Source organism: Tamandua tetradactyla, chromosome 3 (genome assembly GCF_023851605.1).
Source record: "Tamandua tetradactyla isolate mTamTet1 chromosome 3, mTamTet1.pri, whole genome shotgun sequence".
In the NCBI taxonomy this organism is placed as follows: Eukaryota; Metazoa; Chordata; class Mammalia; order Pilosa; family Myrmecophagidae; genus Tamandua; species Tamandua tetradactyla.
In genome coordinates, this window is record NC_135329.1 from 105,103,292 (window position 1) to 105,127,069 (window position 23,778).

The window sequence follows — 23,778 nt, forward strand, 5'->3', positions numbered from 1 at the left end:
CAGATTTATAAATCAAGCAAGAAATGCACTAAGTTGTAAAGTACTTTCAGTTAGTGAAAGAAAAATCTCAGATGCAGCATGTTAAAAAATGCTGTATGACAACTATATAAGTACTAACATAGCTGGCAGCTCCTTACAGTAGAACCTGTTTTTTTAGAAAGTACTCTAGGAATGAACCTCATGGTTCACAAGGTAAAAGAAATCCATTCCATGTGTGACATAATTCCTTCATGTTTTTATTATCTACCTTTTAATTATTAGAACTCAGTAAGACCAAGTAAGCCAGCAGGTTAGCCAAGCCAGGGTAACAGTTGGATCATTTCCAAGTATTGTGTGCTAGAAACTTATTTATTTATTTATTTTTTATTTATGATACATAACCACATACAAACACAAACATTCTTATCATATGATCATCCATTCTTGTTATATAATCAGGAACTCACGCTATCATCACATAGTTGTATATTTATCATCATGATAATTTCTTAGAACATCTGCATCAATTCAGAAAAAGCAATAAAAAGAAAACAGAAAAAAATTCATACATACCATACCCCTTACCCCTCCTCCCCTTCACCCATCACCAGCATTTCAATCTACTAAGTTTATTTTAACATTTGTTCCCCTATTGTTTATTTATTTTTAACCCATATGTTTCACTTGTCTGTCGATAAGGTAGACAAAAGGAGCATCAGACAAAAGACTCTCACAAACACACAGTCACACTGTGACAGCCTTATCATCATACAATTATCTTCAAGAAACATGGCCACCGGAGCCCAGCTCCACATTTTCAGGCAGTTCCTCCAGCCTCTCCATTACACCTTAATTAAGCTGGTGATATCTATTTAATGTGTGAGAATAGCATCGAGGATAACCTTACCACTCTGTTTGGAATCTCTCAACCACTAACAGTATATTTTGTTTCATTTCGCTCTTCCCCCTTTTGGTCTTGAAGATTTTCTCAATCCCTTGATGCTGAGTTCCAGCTCATTCTTGGATTTCTGTCCCACGTTGCCAGGAAGGTCCACACCCCTGGGAGTCAGGTCCCACGTAGAGAGGAGGACAGCAGTGAGTTTGCTTGCTCTGTTGCCTGAGAGAGCGAGGCCACATCTGAGCAAAAAAAGAGGTTTTCTTGGGGGTGACTCTTAGGCCTAATTTTAAGTAGCCTTGACCTATCCTTTGTGGGATTAAGTTTCATGTGAACAAACCCCAAGTTTGGGGGCTTAGCCTGTAGCTTCAATCGTCCGCACTGCTTGTAAGAATTGTTACCAATGAAATTCTCCAAGTTTATTCAGTAATGTCGGTTCGTATCAGTGAAACCATACAGTATTTGTCCTTCTGTTTCTGGCTAATCTCACTCAGCGTAATGTCCTCAAGGTCCATCCATGTTGTTACATACTTCATAAATTTATTGTCTTACAGCTGCATAATATTCCATTGTATGTATATACCACAGTTTGTTTAGCCACTCATCTATTGATGGACATATTGACTGTTTCCATCTCTTTGCAATTGTAAATAATGCTGCTATAAACATTGGTGTGCAAATGTCCGCTTGTGTCCTTGCCCTCATGTCCTCTGAGTAGATACCTAGCAATGGTATTGCCGGGTCATATGGCAATTCTTTATTTAGTAGTGTTTTGAGGAACTGCCAAACTGCCTTCCACAGCAGTTGTACCATTTGACATTCCCACCAACAGTGGATAAGTGTGCCTCTTTCTCCACATTTAGGCCTAATTTTAAGTATGCTTAGCCTATCCTTTGCGGGATTAAGTTTCGTATGAACAAACCCCAGGATTGGAGGCTAGGCCTATTCCTTTGGTTGTCCCCACTACCTGTGGGAGTATCAAGAATTCTCCACTTGGGGAAGTTGAATTTTACCTCTTTCTCACCATTCCCCCTAGGGAACTCTGCAAATATTTCCCTGTTCACTGTTCAAATCGCTCTGGGATTTATCTGAACATCAGTCTGGACAAACCTACAAAATCTCATGCCCTACACAAGGTTCCAAGTACTATAGTGCGTGATTAAACTGTCCACATAAGTTATATTAGGAAATGCACTAGTCAAAATATAAATTTTGTACCAAATAAACATTTTTTGCTTGTCTCACATATACATTAAAGTTTTAAAATATTACCATCTATTTTCAATACCCTGCATTATTAACATTCCTTTGTTGTTCCTCATGCAGAAACATTTTTAAATTTGCACATTTAGTCACTATCATTATACACTCTAGGCATTCCTAAATTATACCATCTCAGTCTTTATTGTCTATCTTTCCTTCTGATTTCATGCACCCAGGCCTCCTCCTTCTCTCATTCTCACATTCAGCTACATTCAGCATTTTAACATTATTGTATTACAGTTAGGTAGTATTGTGCTTTCCATTTCTGAATTTTTATAATCAGTCCTGTTGTACAATCTGTATCCCTTCAGCTCCAATTACCCAATATTTACCCTATTTCTAACTCCTGATGGTTTCTGTTACCAACTGAAATTCTCCAATTTCTTTCGCTAATGTCAGTTCATATCAGTGAGACCATATAGTATTTGTCTTTTTGTTTCTGGCTAATCTTACTGAGCATAATGTCCTTAAGGTCCATCCATGTTGTTACATGCTTCATGACTTTATTCTGCCTTACAACTGCATAATATGCCATCATATGTATATACCACATTTTGTTTACCCACTCGTATGGACATTTGAGCTGTTTCCATCTCTTGGCAATTGTGAATTATGCTGCTGTAAACATTGGTGTGCAGATATCCATTTGTGTTCTTGCCCTCATGTCCTCTCTGTAGATACCTAGCAATGGTATTGCCGGATCATATGGCAATTCTGTACTTAGCTTCCTGAGGAACTGCCACACTGCTTGCCACAGTGATTGTACCATTTGACATTCCCACCAACAGTAGATAAGTGTGCCTCTTTCTCCATATCCTCTCCACTTGTCATTTTCTGTTTTATTGATAATGGCCATTCTGGTGGGTGTGAGATGATATCTCATTGTGGTTTTGATTTGAATTTCCCTAATAGCCAGGGAAGTTGAGCATCTTTTCATGTGCCTTTGGCCGTTTGTATTTCCTCTTCTGAGAAGTGTCTGTTCATGTCTTTTGCCCATTTTGTCTGTCTTTTTGTTGTTAACTTGAACAACCCCTTATATATTCTGGATACTAGACCTTTATCCAATATATCATTTCCAAATATTGTCTCCCATTGTGTAGGCTGTCTTTTTACTTTCTTGATGAAGATCTTTGATGCACAAAAGTGTTTAATTTTGAGGAGCTCCCATTTATTTCTTTCTTTCTTCAGTGCTCTTGCTTTAGGTTTAAGGTCCATAAAACTGCCTCCAGTTGTAAGATTCATAAGATATCTCCCTACATTTTCCTCTAACTGTTTTATGGTCTTAGACCTAATGTTTAGATCTTTGATCCATTTTGAGTTAACTTTTGTATAGGGTGTGTGATATGGGTCCTCTTTCATTCTTTTGCATATGGATATCCAGTTCTCTAGGCACCATTTATTGAAGAGACTGTTCTGTCCCAGGTGAGTCGGCTTGACTGCCTTATCAAAGATCAATTGTCCATAGATGAAAGGGTCTATATCTGAACACTCTGTTCGATTCCATTGGTCAGTATATCTGTCTTTATGCCAGATAAAGACACTGTTTTGACCACTATAGCTTCATAATACGCATTTAAAGTCAGGTAGCGTGAGGCCTCCAACTTCATTTTTCTTTCTCAGGATATTTTTTAGCTATTTGGGGCACCCTGCCCCTCCATATAAATTTGGTTATTGATTTTTCTATGTCTGAAAAGTAAGTTTTGGGGATTTTAATTGGTATTGCATTGAACCTGTAAATCAATTTAGGTAGAATTGACATCTTAACTGTATTAAGTCTTCCAGTCCGTGAACACGGTATGCCCTTCCATTTATTTAGGTCTTCTGTGATTTCTTTTGACAATTTCTTGTAGTTTTCTTTGTATAGGTCTTTTGTCTCTTTAGTTAAATTTATTCCTAAATATTTTATTCTTTTGGTTGCAATTGTAAATGGAATTTTTTTGTAGTTTTCCCCCTCAGATTGTTCATTACCAGTGTATAGAAATACTACAGATTTTTGAGTTTTGGTCTTTAACCTGCCACTTTGCTGTACTCATTTATTAGCTCAAATAGTTTTGCTGTGGATTTTCGGGGGTTTTCGACATACAATGTCATATCATCTGCAAACAGTGAAAGTTTTACTTCTTCCTTTCCAATTTTGATGCTTTGCATTTCCTTTTCTTTTCTAATTGCTCTGGCTAGAAATTTTTATATACTCTGATTAGCTAGTTTAATGTAAGACAATCAGTGGTCATGTTGCTTTACTTCCAAGCTTTTGTTTCCTGGACTATAAAATAAGGTATGGACTAGGTAACGTTTCTAAGGTCCTTCCTAACTGTAAAATGCTGTCCCTTATTTTATTATGAAAAAAAAAACATTTTCCTAAAGATACATGATAAATGTAATTAATGCCTCTGAGTAATGTGCTTAACATGGTGAAAATGGGAATGCTATGTTTTATATAATTTACCAAAATAAACATCCCAGAATGATTATTACAGTTTCATTTGACAGAATGAAAAACTGAATTTAAAAAGGGAAAAAAAGACGTATCATTCTTTATAAATATAGATGTTTTTCCAAGACAAGATTCAAGATTTTTGTACTTTTATTGTTTATTGACATTTGTTAGGAATCAATGTTTTTATTGAGTATATTATTCTGACTGAAAAATTAAAATAACAGTCAGAATGAAATTCTTACTTCCTTTTTTGTTATTATAACTTCATGATCAATAAAAGTAGCAGAACCTTCAAGTTATGAGGAAACTTCCAGATTCACATGCCTTGTTCATTTGGTGTCTGTAGCCTGTCACCTTGGGTTCCCGGCACAGAATGCCATTCAGGGCCACTGGCTCACCCAGACTTGCTGAGTGGGTTGGGGTACTAGGCAGGCTGTAGTGGAAAGAATCCTTACCTTAGTAAGATAACATCCTATACATCCTATTTATGCTTCATAATGTTGTATTTTTACTTCAAATTACAGAATTTTCAAAAGAAAATATAGCAAAATTTGTATTTTGGATTGTGCATTATCTAATTTAACTTGTATGATCAGTTTTAGTTGAGTGCTATAATTTCATTGACTCTTGAAAAGGGAATGAGATCTTGCTGGTTTGTACAGGTTAATGTCATGCCCCAATATTTCACAGAGTATTTTGGGCAGCAAATAAAAAAATATTTGCAAAGTCCCCTTGGGGGACTGGAGAGAAAGGAGGAAATATTCAACTTCCCTATCTGGGGGATTCCTGATATTCTCACAAGCAGTGGGGACAACCAATTCAGGAGGCTGAGCCCTTAATCCTGGGACTCGCCCCTGTGAAACTTATTCCTGCAAAGATGAAGCTAAGCCTGCTTGAAATTATGCCTAAAAGTCGCCCTTAGCAACCTCTTTTGTTGCTCAAATGTGGCCTCTCTTTCTAACCCAACTTGGCAGGTGACCTTACTGCCCTCCCCAGTACATGAGACATGACTCCCAGGGGTGTAAATTTCCCTAGCAATGTGGGACAGGACTTCAAGGAATGAGCCAGGAAGCACAATGGGAATAAGAAAGCCTTCTTTTTTTTTTTTTATCCTTTGCTTTTTATTTTTTGCTCTTTAAGAAAGCCTTCTTGACTAATGGGGGAAGAGAGACATGAAGCAAAATAAAGTTTCAGTAACTGAGAGATTTCAGACAGAGTTGAGAGGTTATTCTTATGCATTTTATATATATATATCCCTTTTTAGTTTATGTTGTATTGGAGTGACTGGAGGGAAGTACTTGAGACTGTTCAACTATGTTCCAGTAGTGTTGATTCTTCAAAACGATTCTATAAATATATGGCTTTTACATTGTGACTGTGTGACTGTGTGACTATGAAACCCTTGTGTCTCGTGCTTTTTATCCAGGGTGTGGACAGATAATTTTTAAAAATAAGGATAGAAAATAAATAAATAATAGGGGGAATAAGGGGGGAAAATGGGTGTGTTGATAAACTAGTGGACAAATAAGAGAGAGAGATGTGGGGTGTATGAGTTTTTCCTTTTTTGTTTTTATTTCTTTTTCTAGAGTGATGTAAATGTTTTAAAAATGGTCATGATGATGAATGCATAACTATGTGATGATATTATGAGCCACTGATTATATACTATGGATGTACTTTATATGTGTGAAGATTTCTCAATAAAAATATTTTTTTAAAGAGAATTTAGTATAGGGCAGTGCAGTGGTGGCTTATTGACAAGAATTCTTGCCTACCAAGCTGGAGACCTGGTTCGATTCCCAGAGCCTGCCCATGCTAAAAATAAAAAATAAAAAGTAAAGGGAATTTAGTGTAGAAAGTAGTACTGCTGTATATTCTCCTTCCTCCATCCCCCTTCTATAACATTCTAGAAAGTTAAGATATTTGAGTTTTGTAAAATATGTATTATAATTCAGTTATTTTCCTTAAATAAAATACTTTAGAGTCAGTTCAGAGCCTTTAGAAAATTGGTTGGGAAGGCCATTTAGAAATGAGCACTTTTTAATCTTGTGGATCATCTGTTTAGTTTCTCTATCATAGTAATATGACAGGAAATTTATGCACATCTGAACAATGGCGGTTAAATCCAGAAAAAAAACACAAATCAGAACTACTTAGATGTATCTCTTATAAATATAAAGTGCATAAAGACATCGAAAGCTTTTATTGCTCAAAGGTGCCATAAAAGATAATTTCACACTGGTTTAAAAAATTTTGCAAAGAACACTATATGCAAAGGGTTAAAATTTTCATAGGACAAAGACTCCTGTTAATCAGTAAGAAAAGACAGTCTGAAAGAAAAATAGGCAAAAGATATGAAAAACAGTTTATAAAAGAAATACGAATAGCCATCAAACAATTGAAAATGTTAAACCTCCTTGGTGGCTGGGAAATGCAAATTAGAATAAGAGATTGCTTTCCAATTCTGTATGCTGGTAAAAATTAAAGATTGTTAACATCCATTATTGTTAAGTGGTGGGGAAAAGATCATTTGTGTACACTTGGTTTAAGTATAAACTGGTAGTCTAAATTAAGAGCAATTTGCTAGTGATACCATCTTAATTGCTCATACCCTTTAACGAACCATTTATAATATCGCTCCTAATCTGTTCTACAGAAGTATGTCGATCTGCGTACAAGGACACACTCCAATGTATTGTGTAGCATTATCTGTAGTAGTGGAAAATTGGAGACAAACTTAATGTCCACCAGTAAGAGAAGGGTTCACTAATAGGTGGCCATAGGGTGAAATACAATTAGGCATTTCAAAGGAATCTGTAGATCTATGTTTATTAAAACATAATGACAAAGGCAAGTTGCAGAATAAATATGCATATGTTTTTATGTAACGAGACTAAACTCTGAACTCTACAGCAATAACCTATAAGTGGGATTAAATGGAAATTGGGCTAGATGGAGCTGCCTTTTTAATATATGTGGTTTTATATTGTTGCTATTTTTCATGAGCATACATTTGTTTTGTAATGAGGAAATATTGAGGAATTCCAGTTTAGCATGATTCATTTAACGTAGAATTCAAATGAGATCATCTCCAACGAGAAAAGGGAAAATAAAATGTGTTTGTTACTGACAACAGTAGCATAGTGATTTGAATAGTGTCCCCCAATATTCATGTCCATCCAGAACCTCAGAACATGTCCTTATTCCTTAAGTGGCCTTTCCAGGTATCATTAATGTAAGGATCAAGATGGGATCGTACTATCACCTTTTTAGTTACGGTATAATGGAGAGACTGGAGGGAACTGCCTGAAAATGTAGAGCTGTGTTCCAGTAGCCATGTTTCTTAAAGATGATTATATAATGATAACAGCTTTTGCAGTATGACTGTGTGATTGTGAAAACCTTGTCTGATGCTCCTTTTATCTACCTTATCGACAGATGAGTAAAACATATGGATTAAAAATAAATAAATAATGGGGATAAAAAGGAAAAAAAAATAGATGGGGTCATACTTGATTAGGGTGGACCCTCAGTCCAATTTAAAGTCCTGTGCTAGTTGTCTAGATGCTGGAATGTGCTGTACCGGAACTGGTATGACTTTTAAAAAGGGGAATTGAATGAGTTACAAGTTTACAGTTATAAGGACGTGGAAATGTCCCAATTAAGGCAAGTCTATAGAAATGTCTGATCTAAGGCATCCAGGTAAAGATACCTTGGTTTAAGAAGGCCGACAAGGTTCAGGGTTTCTCTCTCAACTGGAAAGGCACATAGCAAACATAGTAAGGTATTCTATCTTCTTGTCCAGGCCTCTTGTGTCATGAAGCTCCCCAAGGGGTGTTCTCCTTCATCTCCAAAGGTCGCTGGTTGTTAAATGTAGTTCTCGTGTCTCTGCTGCTGTCCTCATTCTTGTGACTCTGCTCTGTTGCTCTCCTCTAATTCTGAAGCTTTCTCCAAATGCTTCTTCATTTAAAGGATTCCAGTAAATTAATCAGGACCCACCTGAAATGGGTGGAGTCACATCTCCTCCTATTCAAAAGTTAATACCCACAGTTGGGTGAGTCACATCATCGTGGAAATAACCTAATCAAGTTTCCAGCCTATAGTACTGGATAGGGATTAGAAGAAAAGGTTGCTCCCATAAGATTGATTAGGATTAAAACATGGCTTTTCTAGGGTACATAAATCTTTCAAACCAGCACAAGTCCTTATCAGAGACAGAAAAGAATACTCGGAGACATAGGGAAGAAGACCAAGTGAAAGTGGAGACAGAGATTGGAGTTATGCTCCCACAAGTCAAGGAACACGAGGAGCTACCTACCAGAAGGTGGAAGAGACAAGATAGGATCCTCTCCTAGAGCCTTTCTAAGGAAGCTCTAGGGGATGGCCTGACATCTTGATTTTAGACTTCTGGCCCAAAACTGTGAGGGAATAAATTTCTGCAGCCACATTTTGTAATTTGTATAGCAAACAGGCAGCCCTAGGAAATTATCGCAAAGAGAAAGAATAGGAAAAGCTCTGATGAATAAAAGTTGACACAATTATAGGTAATATATATATATATATATAAGTTGCCATGTTGAATTTAGGCCTATCTGCAATAATGCATAATTTTTTCCCCATTCTGCAAAATTATCTGGTATGAGGGGAAATAGGATTGCAACAAATAGCTCAAAACCTATGCAGTTTTATAAATAGCAACAATTTTTTAAAATGGCAATCCTAATAAAAGTAATGTCAAAGTTTAATAGATATGTTTCATTCTTAATAGCATTTTTTTAATGCCATAGCAAATACAGGATTTTACTCAGAAAAGGGAAAGAGGTCTACTACACAGGATTGAACAGAAAAATTTAAAGGTAGTATAAAGAACGCTTTGATATCCTCCCACTTCACCAACTCTTAACGTCTTGACACATTTGGATTCTCCAATCTCTCCCACTCCCTCCTTTTCTCCCTCTCCATCTCTCTCTTCCTCTTCTTCCCTCCCTACCTCTGTCACTTCCTATTCTCTCTCCCTCCCTATTTCCCTCTCCCTCCCTTCCCCCCCTTTATATGTATATGGATGATATATTTTCATCATACCCAAGAAATTTAACATTAATGCAATATTATCACCTTTATGCTAACCATATTGGTGCTTCAAAGGTTTTTCCATGAATGTCCTTCACAGCTCTTTGAAAAATCCTGACTCTAATAGTCTGTAACATTGCATTTAGTTGTCAAGTCACTAGACTTCTATAATTTTGCCTTTTTTTCTTTCATGATACTTACATTTTTAAAGTTCAAGCCAGCCATCATGTAGAATATCCCAGTCTGTAGTTGTTTGTTTCCTTGCTATTAAATTAAGATTAAATATTTTCAAGATGAATGTTGCCTATGTGATTTTTTCCCCCGTTGCATTACATCAGTAGGCATATAATATTAGCTTGTCCTGTTATTGGTGATGTTAAATTTGGTCATGTGGTTAAGGTAGTATCTTACTTTACTTACTTATTGTAAACAGATTAACTTTTTCTTTTTGAAATGAAGAGTGAATATCTTTCTCAGCAACATTCTTTCACCCAGTGGGTTTTATCATCTGTTCATGATCTTTGTCAGAATTCATTATATTAGTGCTTACAGAATACCAATTTTCTACTCTAAGAGATATATGAAATTTCTAAAAAGTTAATTCTCAAAAGATGGCCCTTTATTATTGTGATCATTTGTTCTTTTTATTTAGAATGTCTCAGAAAATATGTGAGAGAATTGGTTCAAATTTTGTTTTCATCTTTAAAGGTACTGCACTTAAGAAGTCCCATAAGAGTAAAGGCCCCAGAAAAGTTAAGAGAAAGGTTTATTAGCAGGCAGTAATTAGATTTAGACAATTAAATTTCTATTAATCACATAGTTGCCCCAGTTCCTGTAACTCAGTTGGGAATTATCTTTATACCTTATAAGTACACATAAGTTTTGTCTTAGAGTCTTTGTGCTTCTGTTTTCAGAGGTAGTTGCTGCACACCCTGAAAAGTTCACTGTGAAGTTATTAATGAAAACAAAGACTTTAAGCCTCATTAATTTAAATTTCTCTCATTAGGCATTTATTCTTTGAAAGTTTCCTTTGTTAACTGGTCTTCATAATATGTTTTCTGCGCATTTCTAGACATCATGATTCAAATTGAACACTTGTGTGTTAGGGACAGGACTACCTCATTGGTAGCATTAAAAAAGAATATTGAAGATAGGGTTTGGAGTCTTATTAGCAAGTAGATTATTCCTAAATTAAGAGTTCATTGTCACTGGAATTCACTGTCAGCAGCATCTGAGTCTTTTGCCTTGAGAATTCATGGGAGGCCTCTATTTGAGAGTACTAAAACTACATTTTCAAATATATTAATTAAGATTTTTCATTAATTCAGAATTGAATTTATAAGACCTATAAATTTCCAAAGCTCAAAGAGAAATAGAATCATTTGAAATTTTATCTTGCATATATACAAGTGGATTTAATCCTGAACCTTCTTTCTAATAGAAATGTTCAGTTCTGGTTTTGCCACAATGTAAGCAGATTGCTTCATTATTCTGCTTTACAGTTTGTCCATCTGTTTCAAAACAAGAGTTTTTACTGCTATTTTAGAGAAAAGCTTCTTTGAAATTATGTTTCTTATAAATAACCCTTTGATGGAAGCAGAAACCATTTATAGAGAAGTCAGGGACTTGAAAATAGATATATATACATATATATAATAGAGATATAGATATATGTATATATATATATATATATATATATATATATATATATATATAGTCTTCTCAGTATGGCACTTGATTTTTATATATCTTACAAATATGTGGATGCCAGAAAAAAAACAAGGAATGGTAAAGAAGTGTGCACTGAGGAATTACGAATTTTGGGAAAATTTAAATAAATTGTAGCAATAGTGTGAAACCTTTCAGACAAGACATACTGATATTAGCTGCCTTATCGCATTTGTTATTTGAGTAGCCAGTTAAGGATTTGTGGATTTATGTACTTTTTAACATGTATTTTGTTTTCAAAAACTAGTAACGTATTTTGAAGCTGCATATAAAGTTAATGTCTTTGTTTTGGTGTTTGCCAAGCTGATATACAGAGGAGAGCACTGCCGATCTGTTATGCTGTGGAGTTATATAAATCCTAGAAGACTTATTAACCCTTCAGTACAGAGATCAGTAGTATTTCTGGTTAATGGTATAAATTTTTCTTGGAATAGTTCAGGTAATGTATAAGCATTTTCTGATGGGATCCTTACCACGTTCCTGTTATGCTTAGCAAAAGTATGATCTTTATTTCACAAAATGGGAAACAGGCACATGCCTTTACCTACCTATTACAGAAAGCAGTGGGTTAGAATCCAGAAAGCACACTTGTCTGATTATTCAGTGTTTTGCCCAGTAGACAGAATTAGTTTTCTACTATTTTCTTCATTTTATTGTGTTTGTCTTCTCGTAATTATTGAGCATTGAATTCTTTTCATTAGTTCTAGTCCGTTTCTTTTAAGTTCACCACTTAGGCTTCTGACAGGAGGCAGAATTTTCCTCTGATCACAACTCTAATGCTATCTTCATCTGTTGGTATGGAAGCAGTAACACTCTTGCCAGAATAAACAAGTTCCTTTTAATTTTAGCAAAAGCAAATTAAGAACTAAAGAATTGAGCTCTTAATACGTTTTTTTCTTTGTGACAAGTCAGTTTGAAGATAAGAAAAAACTGTGGGATGACATCTATTGTAGACTGTCTTTCCTTTTAAGCTTTTGTGATGATATTAAAAGTATCAGAGTGAATTATTTAAAAATTGATATATTATCTATGCTAGATTCTGTACATTTCATTTTTTAGGGAGTTACAGAAAAATGTAATTAACTCAACTTTTTTCATTTGGTCCTGGGAGGCATCAGTGTGTAATAAAATTTTAATAACAAGAAATCTCAAAAATCCTGACAGGCATTGCACATTCAGTTTCATGGGCTTTTGCATCATTGCTTCTGAATTGCTAATGAGAGCTCAGTATAGCTCCTGATGCATTTCAGATATTCTGGGTGGTGACTGGCTAGAGTGTTGCTGACATCACAACATACAGCTGTTGACTTTCTATTGTCTGAGTCCTCGGCAAGTGCTTTAGACTGCTCTAGCAGTGCTCTCCAAATGCCTGACTGACTAATCAGCTGACTGCTTGTGCAGTGAGCTCCTTAGAGGAGCAATGCAGAGCATCATTTTACAGATATTATGGAAAGTACATCTTCAGTAACTCTGTATAATGAAGCAAGTGCCAGTACAATGAAGGTATGTGACTCTTAATTCATTTGCTAAATGTGTAGAAAAAGAAATTCAATATAGGAAGTATTGTTCATGTTCACTTAGTAGCATAATTTGCTAGAGGTATGTTTGGTAAAATCCTTACTGTGCCCAAAATGAAAACACTTTTTAAAACGGTTTTTCTTTGTTTTTGCAAAGATGTGTTTACTTAGGAGTAGGAGTCATTTACTTTTCAGCTGTAGTACCAGTTTATTCTCCCCTACCCTGGCTATATAGCTTGTACGTTATTGATAGAAAGGTCTGCCTGTATGCTCGTTGGTATTTGTTTATAGCAGAACAAATTGTTAGTTGGAAAAATGACTTTCCTATCAAGTCCTTTTTTAAATAGATGTACTGTATTGATTGTCTTGATCAGTCTTAAAAATTGCATTGTGCAACAAACACAGTGTGAATGGAAATTGAGATACTAAGAATCTTAACTTTCAAAAGTCATGTTAAATTTTTGTGCCCTTTTTTTTAAGGGAAGAGGTAGAATAATTTTTAAAGTGGTTCTACTAGAGCAAAACCTTGATCTGTTATTCTTATGATTAGCATAATCATACATCATATTGAAAAAGACCAAATGCTAATCAATTTGTGTAATTTTTGAGGAGTATGTGATTTCTAATATACAGTCGGAAACTTTGACATTTACCTCTGTATTTTATATGATTTTCCTAAACTGGAATCTCACTATATAGGTGACTCTGGGTAACTAAAGGATGAACGTTAGTGTATAAATGTATTGTTTGCTATGGTTTTTAAGAGTTTTCCTTGCTTTTTTACTGGATATTAGCTGAAATTTTTACCAGTATTTGAAATTGCCAAGACATTTTCAGACCCCTCTCCCAATTATGAAACAGTTACTTTGAGTTTAAGAAATAACTCATTTCTTTTTCAGAGGAGATAGGAATAAAATCACTGAATGCCTTTTTTTAATGCTGAACATCATCACTTCTCTTTCTTTTGTCTCTTTCTGCATCCCAACTGTGTAAGTAATTAGGGTCGTGAAAATATTAATAGTTATTTTTAAAATTAGAGTTTTTTATCAGACACATCACTTTAACCAAATGCCAGGAGAATTTCACCATCATTTCCATTTTAAGCTTCGGGTTTTCTTTTCATTTAATTTTTATATTGAAACTACAAAAAAGAAAAATTAAAAATAAGTTGCCAGTTCTCTCTATTTTGCCTTCAACTGCTCTCACCCATTCTTTATCACATTCCACATTTTTTAAAATATCTTTTGTCTTTTCCATTTCTTCTTTCCTTTAGTTTCTTTTTTCTCTGGGTAGTATATGTGTGTCTTATTTTCTGAGTGTTTGTCTATCTCCTTCTTTCCCTTTCCCTCCCCTCACCCATTGGAGTCTCTCCTTTGTTAGTGTCTCCCACTCTGTCTCAGTCCTTCACCCTTTTTATCCTTCTGCTTGTGGTGTTTCTAGTTCTCTTTGACCAAATCTTTCCCTCTGTCTCTCTTTCTTTTTCTGCCCATCTAGCTCTTGAGTCAGTCTCTTCCTCTCCCTCTCTGTTTCTCTGTCCATCCTTCCCTCTCCCTTTGTCTATTTTTCTCAATGCTCCTTCCTCCCTGTTTCTGTCATTCCCCTTCTCCTACTTTCCTACTGCTTCTTTCTCCTATATCTCACCCTCCTTCTCCTCTGTGATTTTTCTTTCTCCCTACCTCTGTCCCTGTTTGCATCTTGCCCAGCCCCCCCGTCTGCTGTTCTCTCTGTCCTCTCTCTTTCTGCCTCCATCCCTTCCTTCTTCTCACTTTGCACCCTTTCCTACCTCACCCCCCATCTTTCCTGTCCAATCTTAAATCGCACACATACACTCTACAGTTTTAATTCCTACATCATTCGTGTTTTCAGCTTTCATTGGTACCTAGATCTGCACTTGACTGTAAATTGTTTTTTATTAATTAATAACAGTTACTGGTTACAAACCTTGGTCTTTCTAGAAGAGACTATTAAGTAAAGAATTTAATACCATATTTTCAATAAGCAGATTTTACCTTTTGTTTATTTTTTTTAATATGTAGAAACCTTTGCTTAAGACTTAACAAGTAGGTTGGAAATACCACATATTGAAATCTTCATTGAAAATGTTTTGTCTTCAAAGATATACATTTTAGGCAATTAAAAGGGAATTTATTAAAAAATTTTTTCTTTTGATTTATTCAGATTTTTAGAAAGCAGTTTTTAACTTTTGGCTTTTCAGGATATTTATGACAATATCTCAGTTCATTACTGTATTCCAGCTTACTGGATAACTGTTTTTTATACTTACACAAGGTTTTATTCCATTCTGTATTTTCCAAATGCATTACAGTGGATGTATTTTGAGTTTTTTTGTTTTGAACTTTTTATTTTCAAGTAATTAGATTCACAAGAAGTTGCAAAAATTAGTACAGAGAGGACCCATGTATATTTATAAAAAAATTTTTAACATTTTTAAATGTTTTCTTAAGATTTTGTGTCTCAGGTCTGAATATCTAAAATACTCCTGTGACCAAGAGTTCACTTAACATTTACCTGTTTAGGGAGTCACAAACCTTAGCAAGTCATAACACTGTTTTCATTATTTTGTAAAACAGATTAAGATAGCAATTTGATGAAGGCATAGTATATTTTAATAGCCCTATGGTTTCACGATTACTAGCATAGAGCTGTCAGAGAAGAAGGATAACTTGTAATGAGGTATACATCTAAAATGTGTTCAAGAAGCAGAAAAAGTTGTATAAGTTAAATCTTTTCAGAGCTAGTAAAATGTCATTTTCACATACAACTCTCCTTCCTCTGAAATATGTAGCACTTATATGTGTATTCTTTTGGTGCCTCTACTGTTCTGTTTGGTTATCTTTTCTGTCAGACTCCTAGTTTGTTTGTGTGTACAAAATCTGTATTATGCATGTAGTTTTATTTTTAAATATAAAACAAGACTTCTGGACAACCAAGAAATCCCTAAAACATACAAAACTGTGTCTGTGGATATGCACTGGGAAGTTAGCATGTGTAGGAGTGTTGCATTTCTGGGGATAGGATCCTTGAGTTTAAGATTATTGAGAGGAAGCCTTTCATAGTCTAAAAATGATTAAAAACACCTGCTTTATATGTCTATAAATCATTGTATTCTCTACTGTGCAATCTTAATGTCCTTTTAATATCTACCTTTCTTCATTTATTTTCAAATGCTTAGAAGGGTATGCATGGTTTCCTCCTACAACACCACAGAAATTGCATGCAGTGTTTTTTTGAGTTGCTTAAAAATACGCAGTGGCTAATTATCAAGCATATCAATGTCAGACTACAACACAAAAATATTAGAGAGTTTAAAATATGGGATGTTTTATCACCCCAGTACTTTCATAGTGCTAGCTAACCACCACTTCACTTAACCAGGTAGAAGATGATTGACAACAAAAATTTAAGACTATATGCTCCCATTGAGTTCCAACAGACAATTGTAAAGAAAGCACAGCTAGAAAATAATGACAGAAAAACATTAAAAAATCAAATCTGAAGTGTGTCAGATATATTAATTTTGGGCAAAGTCGTAGGAAGTTGAGCCAGTTAAATTGGGCAGAACCTTAGGTACTTTAAAGAGAAGTTATGTCTGCTAACTTGATAATATAATGTGGGTTTCTAGAGACCACGCGGTTCACAGCAATACTCACCATGCCCAGCAACCTCTTCACCCTTGAAAAGCATAACAACCTTTTATATAGGTTATAAAGATGATGACAGCTGAAAGACAACACCTGTTCAATCTCATGCTACTTTACTTGCCACAAAATGCTCTTTGGTTGAAAGAAGAAATAAAATATTTGGGGGCCTTCTCCCCCTAACATAAGCACTAGGTGCTTTCCTGAGAGAGGACTGTGATCCTTTGTTAGAAAGAATGTAGCAGACAATTCAGGAAATGAAGGGTGGCACATTAGTAGCTTTGAAATAGAATGTCTGCCAATTGTAATCTAAATTAAAATCATATAAAGGAAACAATCTTTGGCATAAAAAGAAAATGGGTCATGTTAGAACTACTGATTCAAATACTAGAGAATATGAATTTCACAGATTGACGAAATGCATTAAGCCATCAAAGAATCTTTGAATGGATTAAATAGATATGCCAGGAGCCCAGGGTGAGTTTTGCTAAGACTCTTTGATGATGGCGCTTTGAACTTTTAAGGCCCTCCAATGATTTTCATTATGACTCTATGATAAGAATGAAATACTAGTCACAGGTAAGAAGTACATAGAGATAAATTCATTTAATTGTATTAGTAGTAGGAAAATATATTACTAGTAGAAAATATATCAAGTAAAATAAAATTTTGCAGTGATGGTGACACTAAATCAGAATTTAGCTAAAATAGCATAAAGATTGAAGGTTTTTTACAAAATTGCCTAGAATATACTGATAGTCAGTGCCTGCTCATCAGTGGAAATTAGGAAAGGCTGAATAAAGAAACTGTGATTATTATGCCTATGGTAATGTCCACCTTTTTGAGCTATAAAAACTACAGGCATTATCATACCATGAAACTAGCACAAAATATCTTAGTAAAGAATATAATGAATGATACTAGACTGTGTAAAAGATTGGTATCTTATTTTCTAATTGTTGGTTATGTCTTTGGTGTTGTATAATAGGAAAATCATTTATTTTTCTGGTTATTATTTACAAGAAATAACTGAAGTCAAGATATTTCTCCCTCTAACCAGTTCCCTTTAGGTTGTCCTGAGTAGACAATATACAATAAAGAATAAATTATAATCAATTCAAACTCATTATGGGAAGAAAAATCTGTATTTTCTCTTCTTTCATTCCTAATATCTTAAACTCTCCTCCCACACCGTCATTATCTATAGCTCACTTTCCAGAATCCGAAACCTTTTGGATAGTCTCTGTTGTTCATTTCCTGAAGCACGGATAAATCCATCTTTTTTCCCTCACACATGATCTTTATAAAATATTTTATTATATGCCAAGAGATCATATTACAACATGATTTATTTATCCCAATTCTGCATTTAGCACATACATAGGGAGCTTCCAGTATAATCCTGGATAGGTTCAGAATTAAAACAAAATACCACATTTTACCCTCACTTTTATTAAGGAATGATTAATGTAGCCTTCAGGTATAAAGTTCCATTAATGACCCTGGCTTTTATTGTATTGCCTCTTGCTTTACCTACCATCTCTATACCCCTTATCCCCAGGATTTTCCAGGTATCACCTGAGCACATAAACCAGCCCTTCCATGTTCTTAAGATTTCATCCTTCTCTGGCCCACTTCCAACAGCCACTGTTACTAGTGCTTGCCATGAATTTTCTCATGTCCTTGCCTAAGGTCCTAGCTCTTAGAGCTCCCAGCATTGTTAGTCTTGAGGGTACCATATTGTCTAGAATCTCCTGTGCTCCAACAGCAAGCCATCCTCAGAGGAGTGACACACTCTCCCCCTCCCCACTTCTGTTTTAGGCTTAGCAGCCTGCGTACCATGAGGTACCACTACTCTTCTCCTTTAGCTCTCCAGTAGCTTCTGCTTTGATTCAGACTAGGACCCCGGCTACGTATGATTATATGTAGAATTCTTTCAGTACTCTAGCATTCCTAATTTCCAACTTTTTGCATTTTGATTTGACATTATTAGTTAGGCTTCATGAGCTACTATACTGTGATGTAAGCCACATCTGAAAATGCCTGTGAAAGGGCATCAGGCCTTTTGCCACAGTAACACCAGAGCTGTCTCATTTATGTGATTCTTATTGCAGTGACCTCAAACTATTATTGAAAGTGCAGTCTTTTTATAATCTACAGGCTTGTCCCCAGAGAGACTATACTTAAAGAATCCTGGATGCTGGTATTGCCCCTTCTTAACTCACTAATGGCTCTCTTCAAATCTCACAGCCGCCTGCAACTATCTCACTTCTAGCAAATAACCTCAATTTTCTAAGTAAAATTTAAAGTTTATTGGATATGAATTCCTTCCATTTCTGAGGACAGTGAATACTTTTAAGACTTATCCCTCCATTTGTGTTATGGCTCCATTTCCTCATTTCTTCCCATTTATTTAGATTTTCCTTCTCAATCTCATCCATCTTCCCTCCTAAACCTCCCAGCTTCTCCCACCTTTCCCTACTGACTTCTTTCCTTTGGTCTACACACTTTCTATCCTGACCATCTTCCCCTAACTTAGCATCTCCTTCTAACCTTTGATTACCTACTCATTTCTTAATGGTTCAGTATTCTTTCTCAAGCCTAGGCTTTCTGATCCTTGTGAGATCAAGACTAAACTAAACATGATTATATCTTCAAATATATCCACCTTTGATACTATTCTCCTGTATTTTATTTTTAAAACATTTTTAATATTATGATAAATATGCAGTACTTATCATCAGAATTAACCAATGCTAATGTTTGCTACAGAACTTTTTTAAAAAGAAATTAATTATTGAAGATTTGACTGAAGTCCCTTTTGTTTTTCCTCTGAAACCCATTCCTTTCCCTTCCCTGAGGTAGTTACTAACATGAAATAGTAAAATAGTGTGTACTTTTCTGTCCCATTTTTTAATTTTGAACGAAAGTTACATCATAATGTAGAGATCATTCTGCAATTTGCTGTTTTCACTAAACATCCTAACATTATTTACAATATTTATGTTGATACATATGCTTTAGTTCTTTCATTTTACTTTTTATTTTTTGTTTTTTTGGGTTTTTTTTGTTTGTTTGTTTGTTTTTGGCATGGGCAGGCACCAGGAATAGAACCCAGGTCTCTGGGATGGTAGGAGAGAATTCTGTCACTGAGCCACTGTGGTCTACCCTGTAGGCTGCCTTTTTACTTTCCTGACAAAGTCTGATGCAGAAAAGTATTCAGTTTTGAGAAGATACCATTTATCTATTTTTTCTTTGATTGCTCATGCTTTGGTTATAAAGTTTAGGAAACCACCTCCTATCACAAGATCTTTAAGATATTTCCTTACATTTTCTTCTAAATGTTTTACATTGTTAGCCCTTTAGTTCTTTCATTTTAATTGCTATATAGTAGTCTACAAATGAGTATGCCACAATTATTTCTGTTTCTTTAATCAGTTTCAGTCTTTCCCTACCTTTACATGTCCCCTCATGCACATATGTGAGTGTAGGTCCAGAGGTGGAAATATTGGGTCATGGGATATGTGAAATTTAAATTTCATTTGATATCATAAATTGTTTTCTAAAGTGGACTCAGTGTATGAGAGTCCCTATTCCCTATGAGATGTTAACAAATTTTTTGTCTTCAACCCAGTTATACATTCTATTTCAGTTAAGTGGATACCTTTTCCCTATCTTCCCCATTTCTCTACTCAGAATCCAATACATTCATGGAACATCTTACTTCTCCATGTACTTTTTTCCTAAAAGAAATTTGTCTCATAGTCCTATGTACAACTCCACTAATAAATTATTCCCTACCTTTCTTTAACCCATCAAAAGGCAATTCACAACCATGGGACGGTGGCTCAATGATAGATTTCTCGCCATGCCAGAGACCTGGGTTCAATTCCAGTGCCTGCCCACATTAAAAAAAAAGAAAAGTAAATTCCCCTCTCTTTCACTGTCCTCTTAAAATTATTTTATGTACTTGTTGATAACTGTCATTTTTAACTTCTATATTTAAAAATCATATATAAATTAATGCATACAGGTCAAGGTAGTTTTCTCTTTCTCTTCCCCTTTGCCTTTCTCTTCTCCTTCTTAAGTACATCCAACATTCTTATTGTGGCCATGCAGCTGTATCACTTTCTGCAGTTAGTAAATTTTTGTTGGAAGGCAGTACCTGTTTAAAAGTCACAGGCATTTCGCATTATATAGTATTAGCATTTATATTCTTGTTCAAGTAACTGATAACAGATTGTGAGAATGTGAATTTCCACTACTTCTAAATGTGGCATAAAATTGTCCTTACCTTTCTCTTTAGAGGTCTTGACCAGTTGATTGTGTCAATTTATAACCTTAGGGAGAAGCTGATGTTTGATGGTTGTAGGCATTTTATTTCCTTTACCTTTGTCTACCTTTTGTCTCTAAAGAAAGAAACAGCATTTTATCCATCTAGTTGAAATGGCATTTAATAACTAAGTAGTCATAAAGGAAGAACAGTACATTGTGCCCTTTGTAGCTGCTGACTTAGCCAATGCCTTATTCATTTAGTAAATTTTTTTTTATTTTCAGTTTAAGGAATTCATGATTAAAACACAGAGTCACCTTACCAAGAGTACATACTCCATACCAAAGAATTTGGGTACTTAGTGAATGCTGCCATCTTGTGAGAAAAGAAGTTAAAGTTGAGAAAAATTATGTTGAAATATTGTTTATTGTCCTTTTGTTCTGGTGGTACTGAAAAATAAAATCTGGTGGTACTGAAAAATAAAATCCAGTCATTTGATTCAGTGGCAGAACACTTTGGTCAGATTTAAATGACAAAGTTTTCAATTTAAAAAACAGCTGTGACATTTGTTTATGACATCTCCGTTTTCATTATCCCTTAGTCAAATATTGTAAAATTGGGAATTAAAACTAATGTGAACATATATCAGGTTCAAAATGATTCTATTTCAAAGTAGTTTTTGAAATGTGTTGTATATTTCAAACAACTGTTGTATAGTTGTATATTTCTTGGTACTTAGATCTTATTTAAGTTCTACCTTAGAATTATAGTATTCTGTTTATTGACAATAGAACTGTCAACGGAAAGTAGAAGAGCTGTATAATGCTTTTTAGATTTGTTTACTTTCTTTGGAGTATTCACTTATACCAAATAAATATAAAGTAGTTTTTAAAAAAAGATGACATAAAGAGAATTTTGGCATTGATTTTTCAGCTGTCATTAAGAATAGTCTACCCTTTTCTATACACATTTGTTTTTACAGGGAATATGGATTTCTTTGAAAATCTTTAATGGCTTATTATACCCTTTTGTTCCTTTGTACTTTTAAGAATCTGGTGTATGATTATTGTTCAAAATTAGTCTTTTCTTCATTCCATTGGGTTGCAATTCTGGAAGAAAACTCAACAAATCATAGTTCTTGAAAGTCAGGGGCTCCTGGTTGTGATCTTGGACAAACCCTTTTTTTCCCTATCTATAAGAAGAAAATAACATCTCCCTTACAATGAGAATGCTGACCACTATGTCTGCACTTTCTCCCCTCTGCTTTTGCTGCGTTTACTAGACAGTGACTTATTCAGGCTCACATACTCAATGTCAGAATTACTCGTAACTCAGTGTTCTGAGTCTTTCCAGGAGAAGAAAACAATAAAATCACTGACAGTAATATTTTAATTTTTGAATTATTGTGGAGTGTTCCATTTTCCTTGAACGTTTTGTTAAAATGTTTTCTTTTTTTTTTACTTTTAGGCCTCTGAAAGGTATGATATATTTGATCCAAGACAATCTATTTCTGTCCAGAAATCTACAGTGGTGACAAGGACATGGGACTCCTTCTGCCAGATACCAGATGGTTCAATACAATTGACATCCTGGCTGACAACAGTGAAAAGGAACCTTGGAATATTTTATTTGATTTTTGTGGTACTCCACAATCCCAAATCCATAGAACACATCAGGTAATACTCTCTTGTTGCTTCAGAAAATCACATCGCTTTTCCTTTCAAAATGTTACCGTAAAAAGCAAGAAGAGGGGGTGCAAGGATAGTTCAGTGATAGAATTCTCGCCTGCCATGCAGGAGGCCGGGCTTGGATTCCCAGCCCATGCACTTCCCAGAAACAAACAAGCAAACAAACAAACACAAAAATTCAACAAATGGTGCTGCAATAAGGGAATACTCACATGGAGGAAGACTGAAATGTGACCCCCACTATGTAGCATACAAAGAAATAAAAAAGCCAGATGCCAGAGTATTTTAAATAAGCCCCCTTTTCCCTTTATAACCTTAATTGTTTTCAGAATGAACCAATTAACTTTGATATGGAATACAATTAAGGAAGACATGGTTTTTAGCCAGTTTAGCCTACCTCTGACTTTAGAGTTTGTTTCTCTTTGGCTGTTTCTTTTGTTATTTGTTTGTTTTTCATTTTTAAACAATTTTATTCACACATCATAGTTTCTAACCTAAGTAAATAGATGTGCCTTCGCCACCATAATCTATATGAAGACATTTCCTTTTCTTCTGCATAGACATCATACCCCTTGCCCTTGCCTCATGCTTCTTGACCTTTAGTTTTGGCTAATGCTGTTGTTACATTCAGTGAAAGTATATTATTATGATATTACTATTGACTGTAGACCCTAGCTTGCAGTGATTATACCTTTTTCCTGTATACCATTCATTTTCAACCCCTTGCAGTGTTATATCTTAAATGTACAGATAGCTGTTTCTTTTTTAATTTTTTAATTTTTGTTTTGTTTTGTTTTGTTTTTTTCGATGGGCAGCCACCAGGAATCGAACCCGGGTCCTCTGGCATGGCAGGCAAGCATTCTTGCCTGCTGAACCACCGTGGCCTGCCCTTTAATTTTTATTTAAAAAATAAATGTATTTTTATGGATTCCTGAAATTGCTTAGATATTTAATTGCAAAACATTCTTTCAGGAAAAGAATTCTTGGATTTTCCAGATTGATATTGAAAAGACAAGTTCTGTTGTTTTTCGTCAACCCTCCCCCTCGGATATTATTATGAAAATTTTCAGAGATACTGAAAATTCGAAAGAATTTTACAGTGACACCAGTATAGCTACCTCTAGATTCTGACGTGAACATTTTACCATACTTGTTTCATCGTATAATTGTCCATCTCTCTGTATACATACACATATTTCAAAATAAGTTGTTGACATCAGGTTCTAATGTTTTTGACATATTTCTTCTAAGGTGACAACTATCTTTAGG

At 34.9% G+C, this 23,778-nt stretch overlaps 1 protein-coding gene across 10 annotated transcripts in view; it reads left to right on the forward strand.

The window, feature by feature from the left end:
• The first annotated feature begins 22,399 nt into the window (after nucleotides 1–22,399).
• Nucleotides 22,400–23,778, forward strand: part of R3HDM1 (R3H domain containing 1) — a 157,989-nt gene continuing 156,610 nt past the window's right edge. For all 10 annotated transcript variants that reach the window (XM_077153646.1, XM_077153652.1, XM_077153649.1 and 7 more), the window contains exon 1: nucleotides 22,400–22,497. The gene's annotated coding sequence lies outside the window, so the exon portion shown is untranslated. The remainder of the gene's footprint in view (nucleotides 22,498–23,778) is intronic.